The sequence below is a fragment of the Onychostoma macrolepis genome, chromosome 01 (assembly GCF_012432095.1).
Source record: "Onychostoma macrolepis isolate SWU-2019 chromosome 01, ASM1243209v1, whole genome shotgun sequence".
NCBI classification, from domain to species: Eukaryota; Metazoa; Chordata; class Actinopteri; order Cypriniformes; family Cyprinidae; genus Onychostoma; species Onychostoma macrolepis.
This window is the reverse complement of record NC_081155.1, coordinates 45946310-45969691: the sequence shown is the minus strand read 5'-3', so window position 1 is coordinate 45969691 and position 23382 is coordinate 45946310.

Sequence of the window (23382 nt, the reverse complement as noted above, 5' to 3'; positions counted from 1 at the left end):
GGAAACGCTTGACTGACTGAAATACCCTTCAGCACATCATGGAGAGAGGGACGTGTACGTGAAGACAATGGAGTACTTGAGTTTGAGTTCTCTAGCATCCCGTGTCTCTATCTCTGTCTGACAATAGGGGTGGAGGACAATAGTGTGTTGTGTGAGGTGTTGCTGGTGCTGAAGACAACCGGACAGATGAAAGGATGATCCCGACTGCTGAACGGAAGGAGAGACGGTTAGATCAGTGATATTGTCAGGGCTGTGTGGTCTGTTGATTGATAGACAAGAGAAAAAGTACTGTTAGAGATGGGCGGGATACCCTACAAAACACATCCGTTAGTAGTTATTAGTCCTACTTTATATGTTGCTCCACACATAAATGATTCCTCAAATCATGTGTGTTGTTGATCAGAATGTGCTGCTACTTTGCAAAGTGATCGGATGCACCATTTTTTTTTTTTGTACCAGAAAGCAGGTGAAGAAATCCCACCAATGCACATTGAAGGAGGAATGCAAACCACATCTACAGACCAGATGTGAGGGGGGACACTTTGCATATGCTAGACAGGTAGAAAAAGCCCAGGATACCCTAGAAACTGCTTAGCAACGCCCTAAAAACAACCTAAAGCACCTAGCAATGCACAACCACTGAAAACATGGTAGAAACCACCCAGAAACAACCTAACAACCACTCATAAAACCCTAGAAATATCCTAGCAACTGTAGAGCAACACCTTAGAAACCACACAGAACACACAAGCAATGCCCTAGCAACTACATAGTAATACCTGAGCAACCACTCAGAAAACCCTAGAAACTACCAAAAACAAAAAAACAAAAACAAACAAAAAAAAAAACACCCACAGCAACATAGCAACATATTAGAAACCAACCAAAACTCCCTATAAACCTCCTAGCAACACCTTAGAAACCACCTAGCAACCTAGCAATGCCCTAGAAACTACCCAAAAATGCCATAGAATCCACCCATAGCAACACATTAAAAACCTCCTAGCAACTCTCTAGCAACTGCATTGCAGCCTTAGAAAATACATAGCAAGGCCCTATAGCAAGTACATAGTAATGCCTGAGCAACTACTCTGAAACCCTAAAGATCACCCAAAACACCTTAGAAATCTTCAAGCAACTTAAAAACCTCCTAGCAACTGCATAACAAAACCCTAGAAACCACCTGAAACACCCTAGCAACCATATAGTAATGGCTGAGCAACCACTCAGAAAACCCTAGAGGCTTGATAGCAACTGCATAGTAACACCACCCAAAACACCCTAGTACCACCCTAGAAACCACCCAAAACACACTTGGAACCACCTAGCAACTCCCCAGCAACTGCACAGTAATGCCTGAGTAACCACTCAGAAAATCCTAGAAACCACCACAAACCACCCTAGAAACCTCCTAGCAACTCCCTAACAACACCTTAGAAACCATCTAACTAAACAGCCTAGCAATGACATAATAATGCCTGAGCAACCACTCTGAAACCCTAGAAACTACCCAAAAAACACCATAGAATCCACCCATAGCAACATCCTAGAAACCTTCTAGCAACTGCATAGTCACACCTTAGAAAAGACCTAGCAGTCCCCTAACAACCACATAGTAATGCCTGAGCAACCACTCAGAAAACCCTTGAAATTTCGGTAACACTTTAGAATAGGGAACACTTATTAACTATTAACTATGACATTTCCCTCAATAAACTCCTAATTTGCTGCTTATTAATAGTTAGTAAGGTAGTTGTTAAGTTTAGGTATTGGGTAGGATTAGGGCTGTAGAATAAGGTAATGTAGAATAAGTCATTAATATGTGCTTAATTACTACTAATAAATGGCTAATATTCTATTAATATGCATGCTAATTAGCAACTAGTTAAGAGACCCTAAAATAAATTGTTACCGAAATTTCATAGCAACTGAATGGTAACACCACACAAACCACCCTAGCAACAACCTAGAAACTACCCAGAACACCCTTGGAACCACCTAGCAATGCCCTGGCAACTACATAGTAATGCCTGAGCGACCACTCAGAAAACCCTAGAAACTACCCAAAAACGCCATAGAATCCCCCCATAGCAGCACCCTAGAAACCTTCTAGCAACTGCATAGCAACACCTTAGAGAAGACCTAGCAATGCCTTACAATCACATACAGTAGTTATGCCTGAGCAGCCACTCGGAAAACCCTAGAAACCTCATAGCAACTGCATAGTAACACCACACAAACCACCCTAGCAACACCGTAAAAAAGAAGAAGACACTTGGAACCACCTAGCAATGCTCTAGCAACTGCTTGAGCAACCACTCCTAAAACCCTAGAAACTACCCAAAAACACCTAGAATCCCCCCATAGCAACACATTAGAAACCACCCAAAACACTCTAGAAACCTCCTAGCAACTCTCTAGCAACTGCATAGCAACGCCTTAGAAAAGACCTAGCAATGCCCTAACAACCACATATAGTAATGCCTGAGCAACTTCTCAGAGAACCCTAGAGACCAACCAAAACACCCTAGAAATCCTCAAGCAACTACATAGCAACATCCTGGAGACCACCCAAAATACAAAAACTACCTAGCAATGGGGAACAAAACATCCCAGCAACTGCATAGCAAAACCCTAGAAACCACCCAAAACACCCTAGAAATCTTCAAGCAACTATATAGCAACACCATAAAGACCACCCAAAATTCCTCAGAAAGCACCTAGCAATGCACAAACACTGAAAACACAGTAGAAACCACCCAAATACACCCTAGAAATCTCCTAGAAACTCCCTGGCAACACCTTAGAAACCACCCAAAACACTGTAGAAATCTCCAAGCAACTCCCTGGCAACACCTTAGAAACCACCCAAAACACTGTAGAAATCTCCTAGCAACTCCCTGGCAACACCTTAGAGACCACCCAAAACACCCTAGAAACTCCCTGGCAACCCCTTAGAAACAACCCAGCAACTCCCTAGCAACTGCACAGTATTGCCGGGGCAACCACTCAGAAAACCCTTGAAACCAACCCCAAAAGGCTCTACACTAGCAACACTAGCAACTGCACAGCAATATGCTAAAAGCTACTCAGATAAACACATACCAAAGCATATACAACATCGTAACGTCATGGCGAAGAGTTTTATCTAGATATCCATATCTGAGTGCAGAGTATGACAAAAACTAAACAGGAGTAAAACATCGAGCAAACACTTTTGAAGAAAAAAAGCATTATATTCTAAGAGTTTGATTTGGCTTGGCAGCAGAGCAAAGAACAGTAAAAACAAGCAGAAGCCTCTGCCAAATCATTTTATTGGCAAAGAGTGAGTATGTCTGGTGTCTGCTTACTAACGGCTGCCTTTCAATAAACCAGGACAATCAGGTGAGCGTCACATCACATTACATGAATATTCATGAATATTCTACATTTAAAATTAGGTTTAATCTTCAAAGATGAATTAAAATTGTAAATGTAAATAGGGACAGAAAAAACCCAAAGGGAAGTCCCTCAAAATACAGCCATAAGAAATCTGACAAACACCCCTGATGACTTTCAGATGATGAGTATTTTGTAATATTTTTATTACATCAGCTTCATATGGGCATTGGCATCATGCGAATGTCTTAGCAAAGATTTAATGCTGTCATTTTGTTGTTTGGTAGAAACAAAGGTGGTTCCCGGATTACTGCAAGATCTGCTTTGACAGGAAACACGAGTTCAGCTTCAGATTCAGTGTGATTCTTACAGCGCGCATTGAGTCATTGAACTGTCCCTTCCGTTTCCTCTTCTTGCATTGATATGGGTGCAGATGCATTGTAAAAAGACGGAAGATGATGAGGAAATACCTCATATCCTGATGGTAATAAATAAGATGATAATATTAACCTGGGAGGGTCGATCTACCGCACGACCTGATGTGAAAGGATCCGAAACTCTTCCCGGAAATGAGCGTCAAACTTCCTGCTGATGTATTTATCCGGGGTTTATTTTTATCTCTTAAATTTCTTCACACGTTTTCTGCTGCTCTTTAGTCCAAATGAATAGAAATAATCCACTGTACAGTTCAAAAGTTTGGGCTTAGTAGGATTTTTAATGTTTTTGAAAGAAGTCTCTTCTGCTCACCAAGAATGCATTTTTAATACAGTAAAAATTGTGAATTATTATTTTAATTTCAAATAGCTGTTTTCTATGTGAATTTATGTTAAAATGTAATTTATTTCTGTGATGCACAGCTGTATTTTCAGCATCATTACTCCAGTCTTCAGTGTCACATGATCCTTCAGAAATCATTCTAATATGCTGATTTGCTGCTCAAGAAATATTTCTGATTATTATCAATGTTGAAAACAGTTGTGCTGCACAATATTTTTGTGGAAACTGATAAATTTTATTTTCAGGATTTACATATGAATAGAAAGTTCAAAAGAACATGATTTATTTGAAATGGAATAATCTTTTGTAACATTATTAATGTTTTTACTGTCACTTTTGATCAAATTATTGCAGTCTTGCCAAACTTTTTTAATGTATATTCCAAAATTGGCTAAACGTGATCATTAATTATCAATCACAGTTACGCAGCAGTTAACGCAACACTTTTGAAACAGTAAATTTATCTTTCAAATAGTTGAATGCATCTGCACAGAAAACTCATAGTCATAGTTATAGTTAGAGAGGCTGGTGAAGTGTGTGTGTGTTTAATCATGGATTGTGTGACCCTGTGAATTGGAGTGAATCAGCCCAGTCTCGCTGTTTTTCTTCCTAGTTACTGTTGCCGCGTTACCCTCTATAATCACACAGGATGGTACCTGACGACCGGCTCCAGACACACAGCATGGTTTCCACGGACATGACCTCTCACTCAGCAGGGGTCACAGGGTAAATGTCACACAAACACACATGGACCAACACACTCTCTAAATGAGAATGCAAACAAGCACAGACAGACACACAGAAGCACACATGTTATTGTCAGCAAAACACCTCACAGTACATTTGCAATCAAAATCCTGTCAAACATACGAAGCAGACTCAATAATAATCACCCATATATGTGACCCTGGACCATAAAACCAGTCATAACCAGTCAGTTCAAAATCGAGATTTATACATCATCTGAAAGCTGAATAAATAATCGTTCCATTGATGTATGGTTTGTTAGGATCGGACAATATTTGGCTGAGATACAACTATTTGAAAATCTGGAATCTGAGGGTCCAAACAAAATCTTAATATTGAGAAAATCACCTTTAAAGTTGTCCAAATGAAGTTCTTAGCAATGCATATTACTAATAAAAAAATAAGTTTTGATATATTTATGGTAGGAAATGTACAAAATACCTTCATGGAACATGATCTTTATTTAATGTCCTAATGATTTTTGGCATTAAAGATAAATCAATAATTTTGACCCATACAATGTATTTTTGGCTATTGCTACAAATATACCCCAGCGACTTAAGACTGGTTTTGTGGTCCAGGGTCACATATATATGTACTGAATTTGTCAGCATATATTTAATTATAACTACTGTATGCATCTATTAGCTGACACTATTAGCTCATAGGACACTAAAATATTTCTCAGTGATGTTTCAATTGAGGATAAGCTTTGTCTCAGATGTCTCTCCTAAAATGATAAAAACACCCAGATGAGTCACTAGTTGTCTTACAATAAGAGCATAAAGTTATACAATTTATGACTTTGGCATCATGACAAATTTGAGCACAGTCTGAGACATTGTTGAGACCCATGCAAGATTACTTTTTTCTCTCAGGAGGACCATCACGGACACTTCATCTCCATTTGCTCTCCATTTAATCTCTTTGCTATTTAGGAGAAAAAACTGAGACATTAAAGAGATCTTATTTGCATTTTTTATTGCCTGCAGGAATGATCTTGTAGCAATAACAAACCATTTACTCTGCGAACTGTTAAACAGGCTGTACGACAACACTGCAGTTCCTCGGCCAAATGCGTCACTTGGATCCTTATAAACTCATTGTAGGACACATTAAACTCACCTCTCATACGCAGAAACATACTCTACGCAAGTATGCAAGCGCAGACGGAACGCTCAGGCAATGCAGTGCAAAAGGTACAGTCGTACAAAATGTATATAAGGTGCATTTTTGCGTTATTGTGGCCATTACAAATCTTAGTACTCAAGGCAATAAAGTCTTCTGCCAAATAATGTGTCTTCAATCTGTTGTTCAATCATGACAGTAGTTGAGCAGAAAGAAGAAACAAATGACTTGAAGACAGTTTACGCTAATAGACTCTATAGCGCCCCCTGTGGCAACGCTGAGAAATCAATCTCACTTATCTACAAGCTTCTGTATTCATGTACTTGAGTGTTTCAGTAAGTGGCTCTGGTGGTGTAACGCTAATGTAGCATTAATCTGTTGGCGGTGGAAGTCGGCGCTCCCAGAGAGAGCGGCACAAAGAGAGAGACGCTAATCTACTTTACTGTATCAGCCTGCACGAGTCGGGCCGGGACACAGCCTGACTCCGACCGCAAACACATGTACACAGATTTACAATATTAATGTAGACCAAAACAAAAGCACATTTCCTGTTATTATTCATGTAAACATAAACAAATACACATTAGTCACAAACAAAGTCAAAATTAACAGAACTGGGACACATCACTGTTACGTCCAACAAGCATGCTTGTCTAAATGTGCTTTAATGACAATTCTGCAGAATTTCCGGAGAATTGGCCTAATCATTTTTTTTCTTTACAATAAAGTAATAAAACAAACGTACACTTTTTAGAGGTGCAAGTTCAAGGGGCGAACTAAATAAAGAAAAAATATATAACAAGCATCGTTTATAAGTTACCAACGTTTTGGCAAAACAAGTAGCCTTTGTCAAGGAGAGAGTGTGCATTTATATTTTTTTCTTTATCTGATCTTTTTTTTTTTTTTTTTTGCCATTAAATTTGTTTTCAAGGGGTATTTGTTTCCGATTTACTCTAAAGTATAGCAAAGTAAACAAGTATAGCTAAGTATACACTACTAGCCTCAAAGTTTCAGTAACTTTGTTGTTTAGGTCACAGTTACCAATACATCAGTGTCCACACATTCTGATTCACTGAATCGCTTAAAAAATTTGCAAGGATGCTGTGAATAATAGGAGGACAGTGACCACCAGAGACACTGACCTCAATTCAGTGTATTTAGTACATTACTTGCTCTTCAAGATTCACTTTTCAGGTTTCTGAGAAGTTCATCTCTTTACCAGGTCACAGAAATTTCTCCAGTCCACCTTAAATGAAGACCCGCCCCTCAGCTCCACAAGTTCCATGAAAATGCCCTTTTGGACGGTCTCACACTGCCATCTACAGACCATGGTAATGTGCCGCAGGCCTTCAGGCTCTTAAGGTGGACCAGAGGAATTAGGATTCGTTGACAAGATGACAGAGTTGTATTTCGAAGTCATGAATTTGAAGCTCATGTAAAAGTGTTGTTTGTCATTTTAGGTTTACGTTTCAGAAAAATAAGATCAGATCTTACTAAAGGTGCTGTGAAATGCTTAGTTGCATTCCACCAAGCATGCATGGGTTTACCACAAGATTTCACCTCATCTCCACTAGGGGGCTCACAGCTCTTTTTTTACAGGTGCAAGTTGAGACACGCCAGCAGCTGTTCAGTTTCATGTGAGCGCAGAGATGCACCGCTGGACGGTTCTTGGAAGAAAAGGTACATTTTGGACAGTTTGTATTTGGAAGTTTCGATCTGAAAGTCAACAGGAGGCACGTGAGATTTACAGGTGTATGTTTCGGCATTTAATGCTCTCTAGGAGAAACACTTGATATATTAACAACTCATTGGTGTCTTACAGGTTAGCCAAGACTTGGGTCGAAAAAAAACTTCCAAGTTCATGTCAAAGTAAAACACACTCTGGGCAGACAACAACAGAAGGAACTGCGGTGGGGCGCGGAAGGATGCACATCTCGTATCTTTGAGCCCTGTGATGATGAAAGAGAAAGAGATGCAATCAGCCCAATTCATCTCTAGAGAGAGAAAAAAAGAATGAGAGGGAAAACCTACAGAGACTAGTGGCACAATGAAGAGATAACAGCTCAGAGATTACTGAGAGAAACAGAGATAACCTAAATATGAGCTGCTCCAGAGCCACGCTAGGGCTGAGACTGACCCACCACACACACTGCTGGTAGAATAAAAGCGCCTGTTTGTGGGTTTGGTAAAGGCCCACACCACATTATGACCCTGGTTATGTGGCCACATGTTTACAAATACACAACCAGTGGCTCCAGAAACTATTTGGACACTCAAGTGACACTTACAAATGACTTATAGAGAAAAGCGATAGAGTATACATGTACTTTCTTTTAAGTTGTAGTCTGGATCTCACTAGAGCATTTGACCTCGGAAGCAATGGTGGCCACCTTGATTTTTCTATAGCATTGCTTACAAATTTGCTTGTTGGTGCCATTACATGTACTCATTCACCCAACTGGATTTCATTCAAAGAAAACATCATACAGGTTTGGAACAACACAAGGATGAGTAAATAATGACACAATGTTCGTTTTAGGGCGAACTATCCTTTTAAAGCAATAGCATCCATTCCTTCTAAAAATCAGGAAGCATTTGTCATTTTTAACTGGATAGTCACAGTACTTTTCTGTCACACCACACAACATATGCTAACAACATACTGTCTCTGGATTGTATGAAACTAGTTAATGGATTTCCATCAGAGCGTGTCTCAATAACATCACGCAGAGCTGTTCTCCCTTGAGTGAAAACGACAGACTGCACACATCAAATCTGAGCCCCCTTTGATAGCATGCCTGGAAACTTGAGCGCGCTCCAAGTTCTCACCAAAGCCAAGATGGCGAGAGCTGGAGATTCTGCCAAAGCGTTGATTGAGTGATAGGATCGGGGAGCACTTGATTGCACTTTCGTAAGCCAGCAGTTATTGGTGTGTTGTTATGACTCATTGTTGCACAAGACTTGCCGGTCGTCACATTGGTGTTCTTGTGAATTGCTCTGACGTAAATGACGGGGACTCTAGTCCTGCCAGATACTTCTGTCCCTGCAGGCTGCATGAGGGATGGGGACCACGCTTCGTTCATCGGTGGGCTGCTCTCCTCAGACCCAGCCGCAGTACTGTGAAAATGCTTCAACAAATCACAACCACACCTGATGTCGTTTGCCAGAACCCTAGGGTGCCGTTGGCTAAGAAGAATCGAGTGTGTTTTGGCGTAGACCTTGCCCCAATATTGCTGTATTCCTTGGCATACCCTTCTGTTTTGTACACCGTAGGGTTCCACACTTGTTGAGTCTGAAAGTGCGGAGCGCAGCTCCGGCTGCAAAGCTCTCATTTGACCAAGAGAAGTGACCCTGCTGTGAAAGACGCAGAACCTTCCATCATGTACGGCTCAAGAAGCAGTCCCTGTTCGAGGCTTCCAGCATTCTGGCAGCTTGCCTTAAGACCTTGTTAAGCACTGATGTGGCAAAGGAAACCCGCAGCAACATTTCGTCCCGATTTCAGTCTCTCTGACCACCGAGCTGTGAATTAAGTGGATTTGTCTGTTGTACGCATAAACAAGTTGTGCATTTCTGTTCCCCGTAGTTCTCAGCCCACTCTGGTTTCTTCTGTAAAACCAATTTGTCTTTGACCTGAGACATAATTTCTGCTATATACCAGTGCTAAGAAAACGGCCTGCAACCTCTTGGACCACCCAAGTAAATAGGATAGAGAATCGCTGCAAGGTCTGAATCTACTGGTGTCTACAGGAAGGAAGTGTTCTCTGCGGACTAATTACAGGTCTCCAGGGTCATAACAGACATGATGCACAGACTCACTTTCCCTTTAAATCACATAAGCTACTAATCCTTATCCCTACTTGTATAAAGAATGGAAGCTTGGGAATACTGCAATTGATGATCGACAGTGGAGATTACGGACATGGATCTTAAGGTCCCAGGTAAAGATCAAAGAGCCTAAGGGTATCCAAAATCTCTATAGCTATAGGGGTCAGAGTGTCTTTTCCTTGTGCACGGTGCAATCGAGAGGAGGGTAATGATGGTTGCAAGGGTTGGATGAGGGATGGGGGTTGGGGCTTGCGCTGTTGTCAGCACCTCCTCTTGTGTCCATTAGGGTGATAAGGCCTCCATTGAAGTCCTGCCAGAAGAAGATAATGGCAGCTCTGACAGGAGCACTCTGTGAAGAAGCCGCTTAACGGGGCCTCAGTGTGCCCGCAGTGTAGCCCCCTCTAATGGCAGCTGCCATCCCCCCTTCACCCCTTGGTCTTTATCTCCAAACAGGCACCCCCCTTCGGACCGGTGGCTTTCATCACCTGCCAGAACTGGCTGGAAGGCCGCAGGGCTTTGGGTCCATACTATCCCTCTGCTGTGTGCCAGTCCAAGGCTTTGAGGTCAACGTGCAGTTCCATCTCCCGAGGGGCCTCGTTGAGAAACGAAGGAAAGATCTGAGTTCTTGGGGAGGACCCGAATGTGTCGTCTGAGAGGATACAGAACTGTCTCTAATCAAGAATGTAGTCTTGTAAACAAGGAGGACATGCAAGTAAACAAACGAGCGGCTACATATACAACAACATCCTCTTCTTTCTATCCCATTCCTTCTGCATTGGCCTCCCTCATATATGACCCACTCTCACCCTCTCCCCTACTCTCGTCATAAACACGCTAAAAACCATACGTGTTTCCCTGAGTCAGCTGAGAGCAGGCCTTTGATCTATTGTCGTTTTCACCATGGTTTCCAGGCCCCGCTCAGTGGGTAGTGTGTCTGGATCTGCTCTCTATTGTGTGATCTATACTCAAGCATATTCTTTTGAGGCTCCACGCTGCCTCTTAACATGGTCTGTTCATAATATCCAATATTTAAACGATGCAGTTTGTAGCCATCACTCTATTTACTGTGTCAATCATAAAGCCACAAGAAAACAGCGAGGTCCAGGGAGTTTAACACAAGATTTGGCCTGCAGCTTTCTCTTTGTCTTGTGCTCTCTATTTCTTTCTGAATGCCTGTATGGTGTTTCAAGAGAAACCAGTGGGGTTTTTTTTGTTTGTTTGTTTGTTTGTTTTTTCTCAGGAGCTTAGGCACGTTTTGACAAAGATTCTGAGGTAAGTCAACATGAGGGTTTGGAGCTTATCATTGGCAATACAATAAAATACTTTTTTTGACTAGTGATATGTAAACATTGAATGTGCTCTACATGTAGGCTACGTGTGCATCCTTAAACTAAAGCTATTATTATCATAATCAACAATACACATCAGGGGCCATATGTATAAAGCCGCTCAGAGTAAAATTTTAGTCCTAAGTGTGTCAAAATTCTAAGAATGATGTAATTTTACTCTTATTCCTAGACTTCACTTCATAAAGGTGAGTTCACTGATCTATATTTATATTTATATGGATCAGTGAACTCGCCTTTATGACATCATGGGAGAGTCTCAGAACGTAGATAAGGTTTGTCCAAGAAATTGATTTTGTTGCTAGGCTTTTGAAAAAAAAAAAAAGTCTCTAAAGGTGTGAGGAAGAATATTGGCACATCGACTACAACATAAGTTATTAATATTTAATTGGTCCTCTTGTTTTTGCATGTGTTCATAATTTCTTTGTATGACAGGATGGCCAAAAATTATGACCGCACAATTTGGCATGTTTCATTGCATTATTATCACAAATAAAACAACTGACTCAGTATGCTTACAATCTTGCACTTTTTTTTTTTTTTAAGTTAAGGGTGAAGATGTCAAATTTCCTAGGCCGGACATCACTTTTGGCCACTATTATATGGCAGTTAATTTACTTTTCCAACTGAACGCCAAACCATATTGCAAAAACAAGCCACTTTTATGAGGATTGTGGGCTTTCCTGGAGTTGATGGAACTCATGTTCACATCATTGCTCCAACTGTAAACGAGGAGACATACCAATAGAAAACGAAACATCAGTAATAATTTGTGATAATTTTGCACAATGCAAAGCATTTAAAAAAATACATTTAAATATTAAAATATTTCAGTGTCTTAATTAAATGATTTTATTGTAGTTTCATTAAATGATTGGTGTTGTGCTGCTGTGACTTTACATGAGCAGGCTCACTATTGGCTGATTCAGAGGTCGAGGTCAGTCGTTTTGTGTTGACACCATTGTAGTCCTTAGTTCACTACTCTTATGTGTCACCTCAGTCAACACTTAAGAATCAGTCTTAGACTTTACTGAAAGTTGCTTTTAGCTTCTTTATAAAAGTCTCCTACTCTTTGAAAAGTCCTACTTCTTACTAAGAATTTTTTGACACTTAAGTCAAGGCTTAAGACTATTCTTAGTATAAGAATGAGAGCATTTCTGAGAAGTTTTATACATACGGGCCCAGATCTTATGAGCACTTTGGATAGTAAACATATCTCGCCCTATCCTCCATTTATGGTCATTATCATAGGTTGGATGGATGGAGAGGAGAGTGAGATGGACTGATCCTGACCTAGTTTCAACCCTGCCAGCTTGACTGCCTGTGGTTTGTTTTCTGTATTTGGTAAGTATTTTTCTTTTCATTGCATGGTCCCTTTGGGCCTGCAGAGTAGCCAAGTCAGATTCATTACCGCTTGCTGAGTATTTTGGTCTTGTTGTAGGCTGGTGAAGGATGAATATGGAAGAATATGTCCTACTGCTTTTGGCAAAGATCTGCAACACAGTCAAGAACAGTTCTTGTGCAAGACCACATAACATATACCTACTACATCTCTGCATGTACCAGGTGGAACATTTTCGGCATAAATTACAGATGAAGACATCTACTGTTGAGTTTCCCATAGCTGCTGCACCTGTGCAAATGGAAGAATGCATCAGTATGCATGCTCAAGAGATTCAACTAAACAATCCCAGAGCCACGGTAAACTCTAAGTATGCACAGTAGAGTGAACGTCAGAGCAGTTTGGAACAAATAATAACTGAGTCTCATGGGCAGAATTGACCATATTTTTGACCTCACCCAGAAAAAAACGTAGACTTTTGATGGCTGAAATCCTTAACCCTTAGTATGTACAGCAACAGCGATGCTTAGCTTAGGAAATCCTGCTAATTAAACCTGCCCTTGCTTCAATACTGTTTGACTGTCTGCTGTAAGTCAGCTGTCTTTAAGGATTAACTGCTTCTAGGAGGCTTGGAAAATGTCGGCAATCCCACATATCTAGGTACTGTAAGAGATATGCATAGCCCACAGAAAACATCAACGACATGACCTCCTTCAAACTAGGTCAATGATCTTGACAAGTTGGGCCAGAAATATTTTTCCCTACTCTCCATGAAAAGGCATCTGTGTTTCATTGATGTCAATGATAACGTGTTTTTTTTTATTTATTTTTTTTTTTTTATGTGTTAGAAATTTTAAAACACTGTTACTTTTAAAACATTAACAGTAAAAATATATAATTATTCTTTTAACGTGTTTGCTAAAGTGTTTTGAGTAGGTTTTAGCATGTTGCTAGGGTCTTACTAGGTGGTTTCTATGGTATTATAGTTTGATGCTGGGGTTTTGCTATCTGGTTTCTAGGGCAATGTTCCCTCTAATTGTTTATTTTTATTTTTTTCTTGCTGAGCAAAGTTTCTCTTTATTGAGCAGACATTTCAGCCACCTGAGCAAAAACATTCTTTATATCAGACCTGTACAGCGCACACACACACACAAAAGTGTGTAACTTTTAACTTTAATGTGTTTTATATTTGATTTGACCACTGATGTAACTAGATGATGCACATTTTAGGTTACCAGAGAAAACATTTTTTATTTTTATTTTTAACAGTGCTGTGTTACCAAGACATTCTATAAAAAAAAAATTTTAATTTTTTTTTTTTTAAATCTCACGCAGAACAGCTCAATTCTTTATAATATAATATAATATAATATAATATAATATAATATAATATAATATAATATAATATAATATAATATAATACAATATTAATATAATATGAAAAAATAAAGCAGATATTACTCATGAATTCCATTTTGAGGTCATCTAATCATTTATTATGTTTATAATATAATATAATATAATATAATATAATATAATATAATATAATATAATATAATATAATATAATATAATATAAAATAAAATAAAAACAAACTGAGGCATCTAAACAGAGAATAGAATAGAATAGAAAACAAGCTGAGGCATTTAAACTGAGATATGTAAGCTAAATATTTAAAAAAAAACTTGAACGTGAATTATTTTAATCTAAAACATCCCCATGTAGTAGAGTTTGCGCTCTACTTAACTGTAATTTTCTCTGAGTTTTGTTATCATTCTGTGCCCATCATCTGTGCTCACTTAGTCAAGCCATTCTTCTTTAAAACATGACAACGTTTTATTTCATGTCATTGTGTTTGCGTTGGATCTTGTGTTGAGCTATTTCATCCGCAACCATTAAAGTATTCGATTTCTACGGCCACTCATTTATTGGTGCACATTATTCTCTTTCTATGATACCTGTAAACCGCATTCGCTGGTTCTAACTCTACAGCGACACCAACTCTGTAGCGGTGTGTCAGAACATTGCAATTATTCTGCATTGAGTAGAATTTAATCAAATGGCTTTCCCAACTCATTTTTGCATGTGCACGGCTGCAACGGGACATTGTCCGAGGGTACTCTGGGGGTTTGCTGCACTCTAAAAAATGCTGGGTTGTTTCAACCCAACATTGTGCCAAATATGGACTAACTCACTTGATGGGTTAAATTTTTAAATTAAATTTTTAACCCAAAAATTAGGTTAGTCCATATTTGACCCAAAGTTGGGTTGAAACAACCCAGCATTTTTTGTAGGGCATTGTTATGCAGTTTCTAGGGTTTTTCTGTGCAATTGTGAGGTTTCTGCTAGGGGATTTCTTCCTGTCTCTGTGCTCTTCTGGTCTCTAGATATGGATCGAGTTGCTCGTTCAATGTGCGTCTGTGGGATTTTCACCTATTTTATTGTCCTGCAGGTGAAAATGGTGTGTCTGATCACTTAGTAAACCACACCACTCTTCAGCAATGTGCTTGATGGAGGAATCATTCATGTGTTACAAGTGCTACAGGATGATGCACACACTGAGATTTTAATACTTAGTGCTAGAGGTTTAATCAACTTATTTTATCTTACTTTATAAGACTGATTAGATTACATTTGTCTTTAAGATTTACTATTGACTTTATTAAATCTCTTTTGATTATAGGAAATTACTACTTCCTTTTTTGGGGGTTGGGGGAAGTTTTCCATCTTACCGCCTCTTGCCAAAATCTCTAGTTGCTCAGCACAACACAATAAAAATAGAAACCAAAGGACTGACAAAATGTGTTGCTGCCCATTGTCATGGTTGCTGCTGATTGGGACATTAACGATAACAAAATGACTGTATATGTTTAGGTATGTTTTGTATCCAATTTCCCTGATGAATGCAGAATGGTCCATCTTCCTGTGCTCTAATTCCCTCCAACGAGTCTTGAAACTGCATATCGCCATTTATATCTCTGCTCCTCATGCTTGCCGTCTCCTTCATTTCCCTCCCACACTTCCACGGCTCTCCCTAATTCACAATTACTTCCTTTCAGAGGTGACCTTCATCACGTGCATCACATGCAGTTGTCAGGGCATTATGAATAGTGTGGTAAAGTGCAAGTTAGTGGGATTTTGTTCCATGCATATGGCAGCTATCTGGTTTAATTGTATGGGGTTTCCACAACTTGTAGTCTTGCTCAGCTCTTTTTTGTGGAGACCATCTGGGAACGGTGTGTTCTCAATTAACTCCCATTATCTTTGTTCATGGGTTCAGCACTCCAGCCATTCTGTAAAGATCTACAGCACACCAAAACCACCTCCTCAATGGAATTAACGTTTGTCTTAGAAACCAGGCTTGTCATCATCTTAGATGAAGTTGGTGAAATGCTTAAATACCAAAATGATGCTGGTGCCAAAGCATCACTCTCTCAGAGCTGGTCCACATTCACACACAGACATGAAAGTCAAATGTTACAACATAAATTACTTACAAACATCGCCAATTTTCCAACCCAAAACCCTTTTCTTTGGTTGAAATGTTGGATACGGAGCCAAATCGGGAACTGCCTCTAGCACCAACGTTCTGTCAGTGGAAAAGGGGTTACATGATTTTAGTTTGGTATTTGCAAGCTAACAATGGCTTATATACAAAACTCTACATAAATGAGGTGAAATACTTATTTTTAATTAGATGTTTTAATGTATACTTTTCAGTAACTGAGAAATGAATTACATGGAGCGATGGACATGGAGCCAAACCTATGAACTGCCTCCAGCACCAACGGTCTGCCAGTGGAAAAGGGGTTACTTGATTTAATTTGCAAGCTTGGCTTATATTCAGTATCCTACATATATAAGGTGAAATACTTAATTTGAATTAGATTTAGATTTTATGTATATTTTTCAGTAATTGAGGATTTAATTAAATAAAAATATATTTTTATCAACATTTCTCGCTTCTGCTCACCATCTTTTTTCTTCAATTTCATTGCAGTGCATTATGGGATTGCCATATCTGAGTAGTATGTTATACTACCGTACCTTTTGAATTAGTCCACCAATTTTCCCTTCAGTGTGCTCAGGCAGCTCACTAGGATTTGAAACCAAAAATGACTTGGTATTTGTTTTTATTTGATATGGGAAGATGATAAATGTCCGTCTGATGAGAGCAAGCCCGAGGCCTCAAGGAGCCAAACTCAAGGAGTGTTTCCCAGAGTGCCAGCATCTCACACATCTGAAATGAGAACACGAGGGATGGTGCCAAAGGCCTGTAGCCCAGCACAAATGGAGGTGATAAATGAATGTAATCCATCTGTCCCTCTGAACGGGGGGTGGGGGGGTGGAGAGACTAACAAACGATCATAAAAATTAATCGATCTCGTGCACATGGAAAAAGTGACTGGCTCCATCCTTCATTATTTTTCTGGGGCACCTAGATTTGGAGCCAAACGTCTGCTGTGCATCTTGCAGCAATGTTTATTTGGCTGTACCTCTAATGTGAAGTATAAAGTAGTGTTGCCCTTCAATTAAGAGCCAAAAATGGCTTGTTCCAGCACCTGGGGTGAGCGGCCATCCATGCAGTGGTATTTTATGCCATGCAATTGACCTGTATAAGACATGTGGGAAAATAATGTAATTTGTAAATGCATGGTGTTTGTGGATTGGCATCGGTCTGTCTTTCCACCTTCCCTAATTTGAGAACTCTTGTGAACTGGACAGGACTTTTGCTCAATATCCAGTGGTTTTGTGCTGTCCTAGTTACCTTCTTGCTACTTCATCCCCCAAAATCGCTGTCAGTTTGTGTATCTAGAACCGAAGTGTAAATAACCTTCCAACTTCAAAACAAATCTCTATATAAGCTCTCAGGCGTCTAGACGCGATTGTTGCCCTGTCTTATGAACTTGGCTGAGCAGAGGTTTTCCATCCCATCTATGGGGTCCTGTAGTGTCTGTAATGAAGCCACATATTGTAGTGATTATTGTGAGTGAATGGGAAGGTGTGCATGTGCAGAGACACGCATGTCAGGCCTTTTTTTCACTCAATTTTGCATTTTAAAAGCTGCCAATAGTGCCAAAGATGGTCTCTGCTGATCATCAAAGGTCCTCTAATTCAATGTACAGAACAGTCTCTATCAGATATGGGTCGCTTTTGTTGCAGAAATTGTTTGTTGTTCTTGTAATTACTTTTTTGTTACACAATCTTAGTCCAAATCCCCTCTAAACTCTAAAGAGCGATACGATACCTTGGTAAGATCAGTTGATTGTTCAAGCCCGTAACTGTAAAATCGGATTGGTTTTGGTCCAGGTCCATTATGGATGTTGAATCAGGAACATTTCCGACTTGTCTAAATCATGCTGTTCTCCTCACACATGCAAACGTTTTGGCAGTTCCCTCCAAATAATAGTTTTGATGATAGAAAACTTGCTGACAGGGCAAACGTTCTGCCATCAGTGACTGAAGGGTGTGAGTGTGTTTCATAACTCATGTGTTCCTTCTTTCATCTGTACTTTTGTTTACTTTAGCAGTGGTGTAAATGTGTGGCAGGACTATCTGAACAAACTATGAATGACGGGAGGAGTGTTTGCAATGATTTTGCAATGCCATTCGGTTCTGCTAGTGGCACAGAAGTGACGCTTCACCAGAAAGTGTCTGCATATTCTCTATAGTGTTCACTAAAACATGTAATAACATTCTAAAGTTTGGGTTCAGTAAGATTTGTAATACTTTTTAATAATATATTATGACTTTCTATATGCAATACTGGCTTGTGCATGAGCTATTGTCTCATAAAGTGGTTAGCTGAATGACTTGTCAAAAAGTCTAACTATTTGTTTATCAAGATTTTGATCTTTGATCAAATTTTTTAATCTAAAGGTTTCAACTGAAACTGGTTTTGTAGACAAATACGAATTGTGTGATTTATAATAAAACATTAAAAATCACGTTATATTAAATATATTAATATTCAAACAAATAAATATTCCATTTTATTTTGTAGTGGATACTGAAGTAAAAGCATCATGAAGTGCAAATGCAAACTGTGTGTTTTGATTTATTAATAAAACTAAAATGAAAACTAAAACATTAAGCACTTTAAATATATTAATATTAAAATAAACTAATATTCATATTTTTATTCCGGAGTAAAAGCATCATGACATGCTCATCACATTTGTTCCTCCTACAATAAAGCACCTTTTAAAGTTTCTGTACTTTTATTTGTTATTTCACTTTCTTTTTTTTTTTTTTTGTCAACTTCACTAATTTAAAATATGGAAAACAGTCATATTAAAGAATGAGCAGCTGTGTCCGTTGACTTATAGTGCATGTAGAGTTGTACATTTTTGCAATAAATTCAATTGTAATACGGCTCAAAAATGTAATGAAACAGCATCTTTTCAGATCCTAAAACCACGATACACAAAGACTCAAGCCGAAGGAAAACGAGACAGACATTAACCACTAAAGAGAATTCAGCCAAGTCAACATCTTTGTGTCTTTCTGCCTACATTCCACCCACATTCCAGCCTGTTAAAAACAACAGTGGTTGGAATAATTACCACCACGTGTTCAGGCCTACATGTCACCATCTCAAGTGCACGAGGATAAAGCTCCTTCACAGATGGAGGAAAGAAAATCTTTAGCCTGTTGGTCAATAGTGTTCTCTAGTGTTGTATTTTGTCTGTTTTGTTGTTTAATTCAGTGCAATAGCAGCTACATTCCCACTTGCATTCTCTGCCTCGGATTTGGAAGGGGAATGGGAATAATGCACGTCTGTCAAACTTCTTCAGGAATTCTTCCTGGACAAATCATCTTCCACAGTCGAGCAGCAGGAGCCAGCTGGCTTTCAGAGCGGCTCATCATCTGTCGTTCTGTCACTGCTGAAAACCAGTTCACCTCCTCACTGCACAATATCACACCATTTCATTTCATCTTATGCTATCTTAAAAATAGTAAATTCTTTCCTACCTATTTTTATATTTTCTGTTTTTTATTAATTTGTGTATTTATTTGTCTGTGTAGTTTTTGTTCATTTTTATTTATTAGTTTTAGCTTATTTGAGTGATTTTAGGGCTAATATTTAAATAAATGAAAATGAGAAATGTTTCCTTGGCAGTGTCACGTGTTTGAGTTCCTGTTTGTCCATATTTGGTTTAGTTCCTGTTCATATTATTAGTTAATCACCTTCAGTCTGTTCACCTGTGTTAATTAATTATCTTGTTTGCTCCTTTGGTTTGCCTGTCTTTATAAGCCTTCAGTTTCTAGAGTTTCTTTGTCCTGTCTAACGTCATTTTAAGTGGTTGTATGTTCCTTTATGGATTTATTAAAGACTGTTTATTTTGGATTACCTGCCTCCTTTGTTCTCTACAGTGTTTTGGGTGGTTTCTAAGGTGTTGCCAGGGACTTTCTAGGAGATTTCTAGGGCGTATTTGGGTGGTAATAATAATTATATTTCAGTGTTTGTGCATTGCTAGGTGCTTTCTGAGGCATTTTGGTTGGTCTCTAGGGTGTTGCTATGTAGCTACTTGAAGATTTCTAGGGTTATTGATAATAACCCTTCGTAGAAAACACCACAACATTCTAGCATCATCACAGTGGATTTAGCATGGAAAAAAATAAGTCTTGTTTTTACACGTCTGCAACACATAATAACATTCAAATGTTTGGGTTCAGTAAGATTTGTAAGAATGAATTTCTAATTTCTTTTTTTAAGCAGTTAATTTCATTGAAGATTTATTTATATACATATTGGTATTAACAAACACTTTTATCCAGTGTGACTGAACCCGTGACCCTGCTGTTGCTGGCATCATGCTTTGCCAGTTTGGCTACAGGAGCTCTAGTGTTTGATTCAGAGTCTTTGGCGTGTCTCATACGGCCAGCGGTGCACCATCACGTTACTGTGAGTTCCTTCTGTGGAATTCTGGAGAAACGTTACTAGTTTCCACAGGCTGTGTGTGGACCCACGGGACCCTTGACTTGCCTCAGTCTCACCTGACAGAGCATTCACATTTATGTCCATATAACTGCACACTTACCTGTTTTTGACTCTCGGTGATCCGTTACCCTATTTATTTAAATTATTTTTATTATTATTTATTTTTCTATTTTGCTACTCATAATGTCTCGAATTAAAACATTGTCCAAAATCCAGATTGAATCCATTCATCAAGTCTTTTATATATAATGTGTTTTGATATTGCTGTATAATATCCATCATATGTATATATTTATATTTATTCATTTTATTTAGTCATTTAGCACTTACAAATGAGGACAACAGAAGCAATCAATTGTAGTATTAAAACAACTAAAACAGATCCAAAAATAAAAGCTAGAACTTTATAAATACGATACACCTTTTTAAAAATAAAGAAATTAAATAAAAATGACAAATGCATAAAAACAATGTATTAAAGAACAAAAGGTATAACGTTAAGAGTATAATAATGATTCTAACATAACACTAAGCCAAACACCAAAAAAAAAACAACGACATATATGTGTATGTACAACCATATATATATATATATATACATACATTTAAAAATTCAATATTCTTTCATTTCCATGTAGTTTGTTGAAGTACTAAAATAACTCAAATTAAATAAAACTAAAACTTAATGAAAAACAGACATTATACAGACATAATAATAAAAAAAAAAAAAAACTAATAAAATGACAGAATGTGCATCGAAATATTCCAAATAAAGTTTAATTATAATTTTATATCAGTAAGTCTTAAGTGATATGTCAATAAATATGTTAATGAATTTGAAGCATACTTCGTATGAAATAAATGTGTTTTAATTCAATTATGGCATAGGTTTTTTACTTGGGAAACTAGAAAAATCCTGAATTGCTCTCTGTTTAATCTGTCTATAGAAAAATATGATATGGTAGTGTTTTTCTGTCCCGTAGTGGTGGAATCTGCTGATTGAGGAGGTGTTTCTTCATGCAGGTGTTCAGAGTCACATCTGAGTCCTCCATTCCCTCCTGCAGTCCCGGCACGTTCCTCCACCTTCCCCTCCTCTTTTTCCCCTCGTCCTCCATCCAGTCCATTCGGCACGGATCAATCACACGTCCTCTTGCTCTCTTTCACTCTCTCTCTCTCCTGTTAGTTTGTTTTCCTGCGCTGTCATTTTTGATCAATCTCTATAATATTCTCTATAATAGGCCCAAGATCTCGTCCTCTGTCTCTCTCTGCTTCTCTCTTTTGTCATCCATCTGTTTTTCATTGAATGCATTCATCAAGTCTTTTACCATTATACAGGGTAACTAATTAAATGGAGCAACACTACTAAGTTTGCAGTGTGACAGCAGTTGAGCTGCTTTCAAAACAATGCAGCAACTTTTTCCAACAACAAGCAACTTTTTCCAAAGCGAAAGCTTTTGTTTTTTTTTTCATCATATTGCACTTAGCCTAATTGTAATCATATGTATGATTTATCCTTGTTTGCACTAAGATTTCTTGGGGTCTTTTCATAAATTAATCTTTATTTTGCATTAATTAGAAAGTAAAGCCATGGAAGTTCATGCATTTCTACATAAAAATATTTAAAACATAAAAATGCATTATAATTTTTTTTTTTAACTATACCTACCTGTAATTGCTTCAACATTTTCACTGATTTTCTTTACTTATTCAGCAGATGATGTTTTATATTATGGATAATAAGTCAATGCTGTATATTTCCACTGTGAATCTAGTATGTGACCACATGACAAAGACATGCATTTTACTTTTTCCCCTCTGAGACGTTTCTGGTGAAAGTGCGTTTGTTTATTCAAATATGGGTTGAATTTTGCGTGCTAGCAAATGCAAATTCTCCTTAATGTCATGTGCTGTAATTTCATGTAATTCTACATTGAACTCATCAAATCCAATGAGTTTGGATGTGTGGTGACAACGTCCTAGAAGAACATTTCATTGCTCAGCTCAGAAGTTGCTCTTTCATACAATAGCTCAAGAAAGCTTCATAGTTAATATGCGACAAAAGTTGAGATCTGAAAGAAATCTTATGACATATATGAACACTTACCATATATTTGTCAATGAATAACTGCATAAGTGTTTGCTTCAGCATCACTGTTTGTGTTCCTGACAATGATGTATGCTGGTGAAATGCCCATGTCATGCAAAAATTATGTGTAAATTGTAAAGACCTTCTCAAGCATTCTTTCAAAAAGTGTTCAAACCTGAAAGGCTCTCTAGGAAAGTGGCACATATTCACATTTGTGATAAACAACACTGATATAATCTGTGTATTTTTACGATCTGCTTACGCACCAATGAGGGTTTGATTTAGTGGTGGAAATTCTTACATTTCATACAGAATCGGCAGTAAAACTCTATACTTGAAATTTCACTTATTTAAACAGTCTTTTCCTTGTTTTTCTGCTTCACTTATATTAACTTGTTTTTCTAATGTTTCTTAACTCTGTTGTGTTTCCCACTTCTAATTTGTCTCTGTTTGGTTTATGCATTTATTTTATATATTATGCATTAAACCAGAAATGCACTACAGTATAAAAATGTAGCCTTTACATGTAATGCATATAATACACTGACACTTGTTGAAAAGCTTGAAAATTGTAGCTGATCGTGGCGCTACTTTTAATTAGTTATACTCCCCAAACATGGGTGCATTTAAGTTTATATATCAAATGTAAGTTGGTTAAAGAGTCTAATTCATCTGTTTCTGTATTCGTTTAGTCTTCGGCCCTCATGTTGGATTCTCCATTCCTTTCCATAATTCAAGGTAAGATTCCACTCTTGAAAATGTGAATATTTTTCAAAAGTTGAACCAATTTTGTTGCTAATTGCACAGA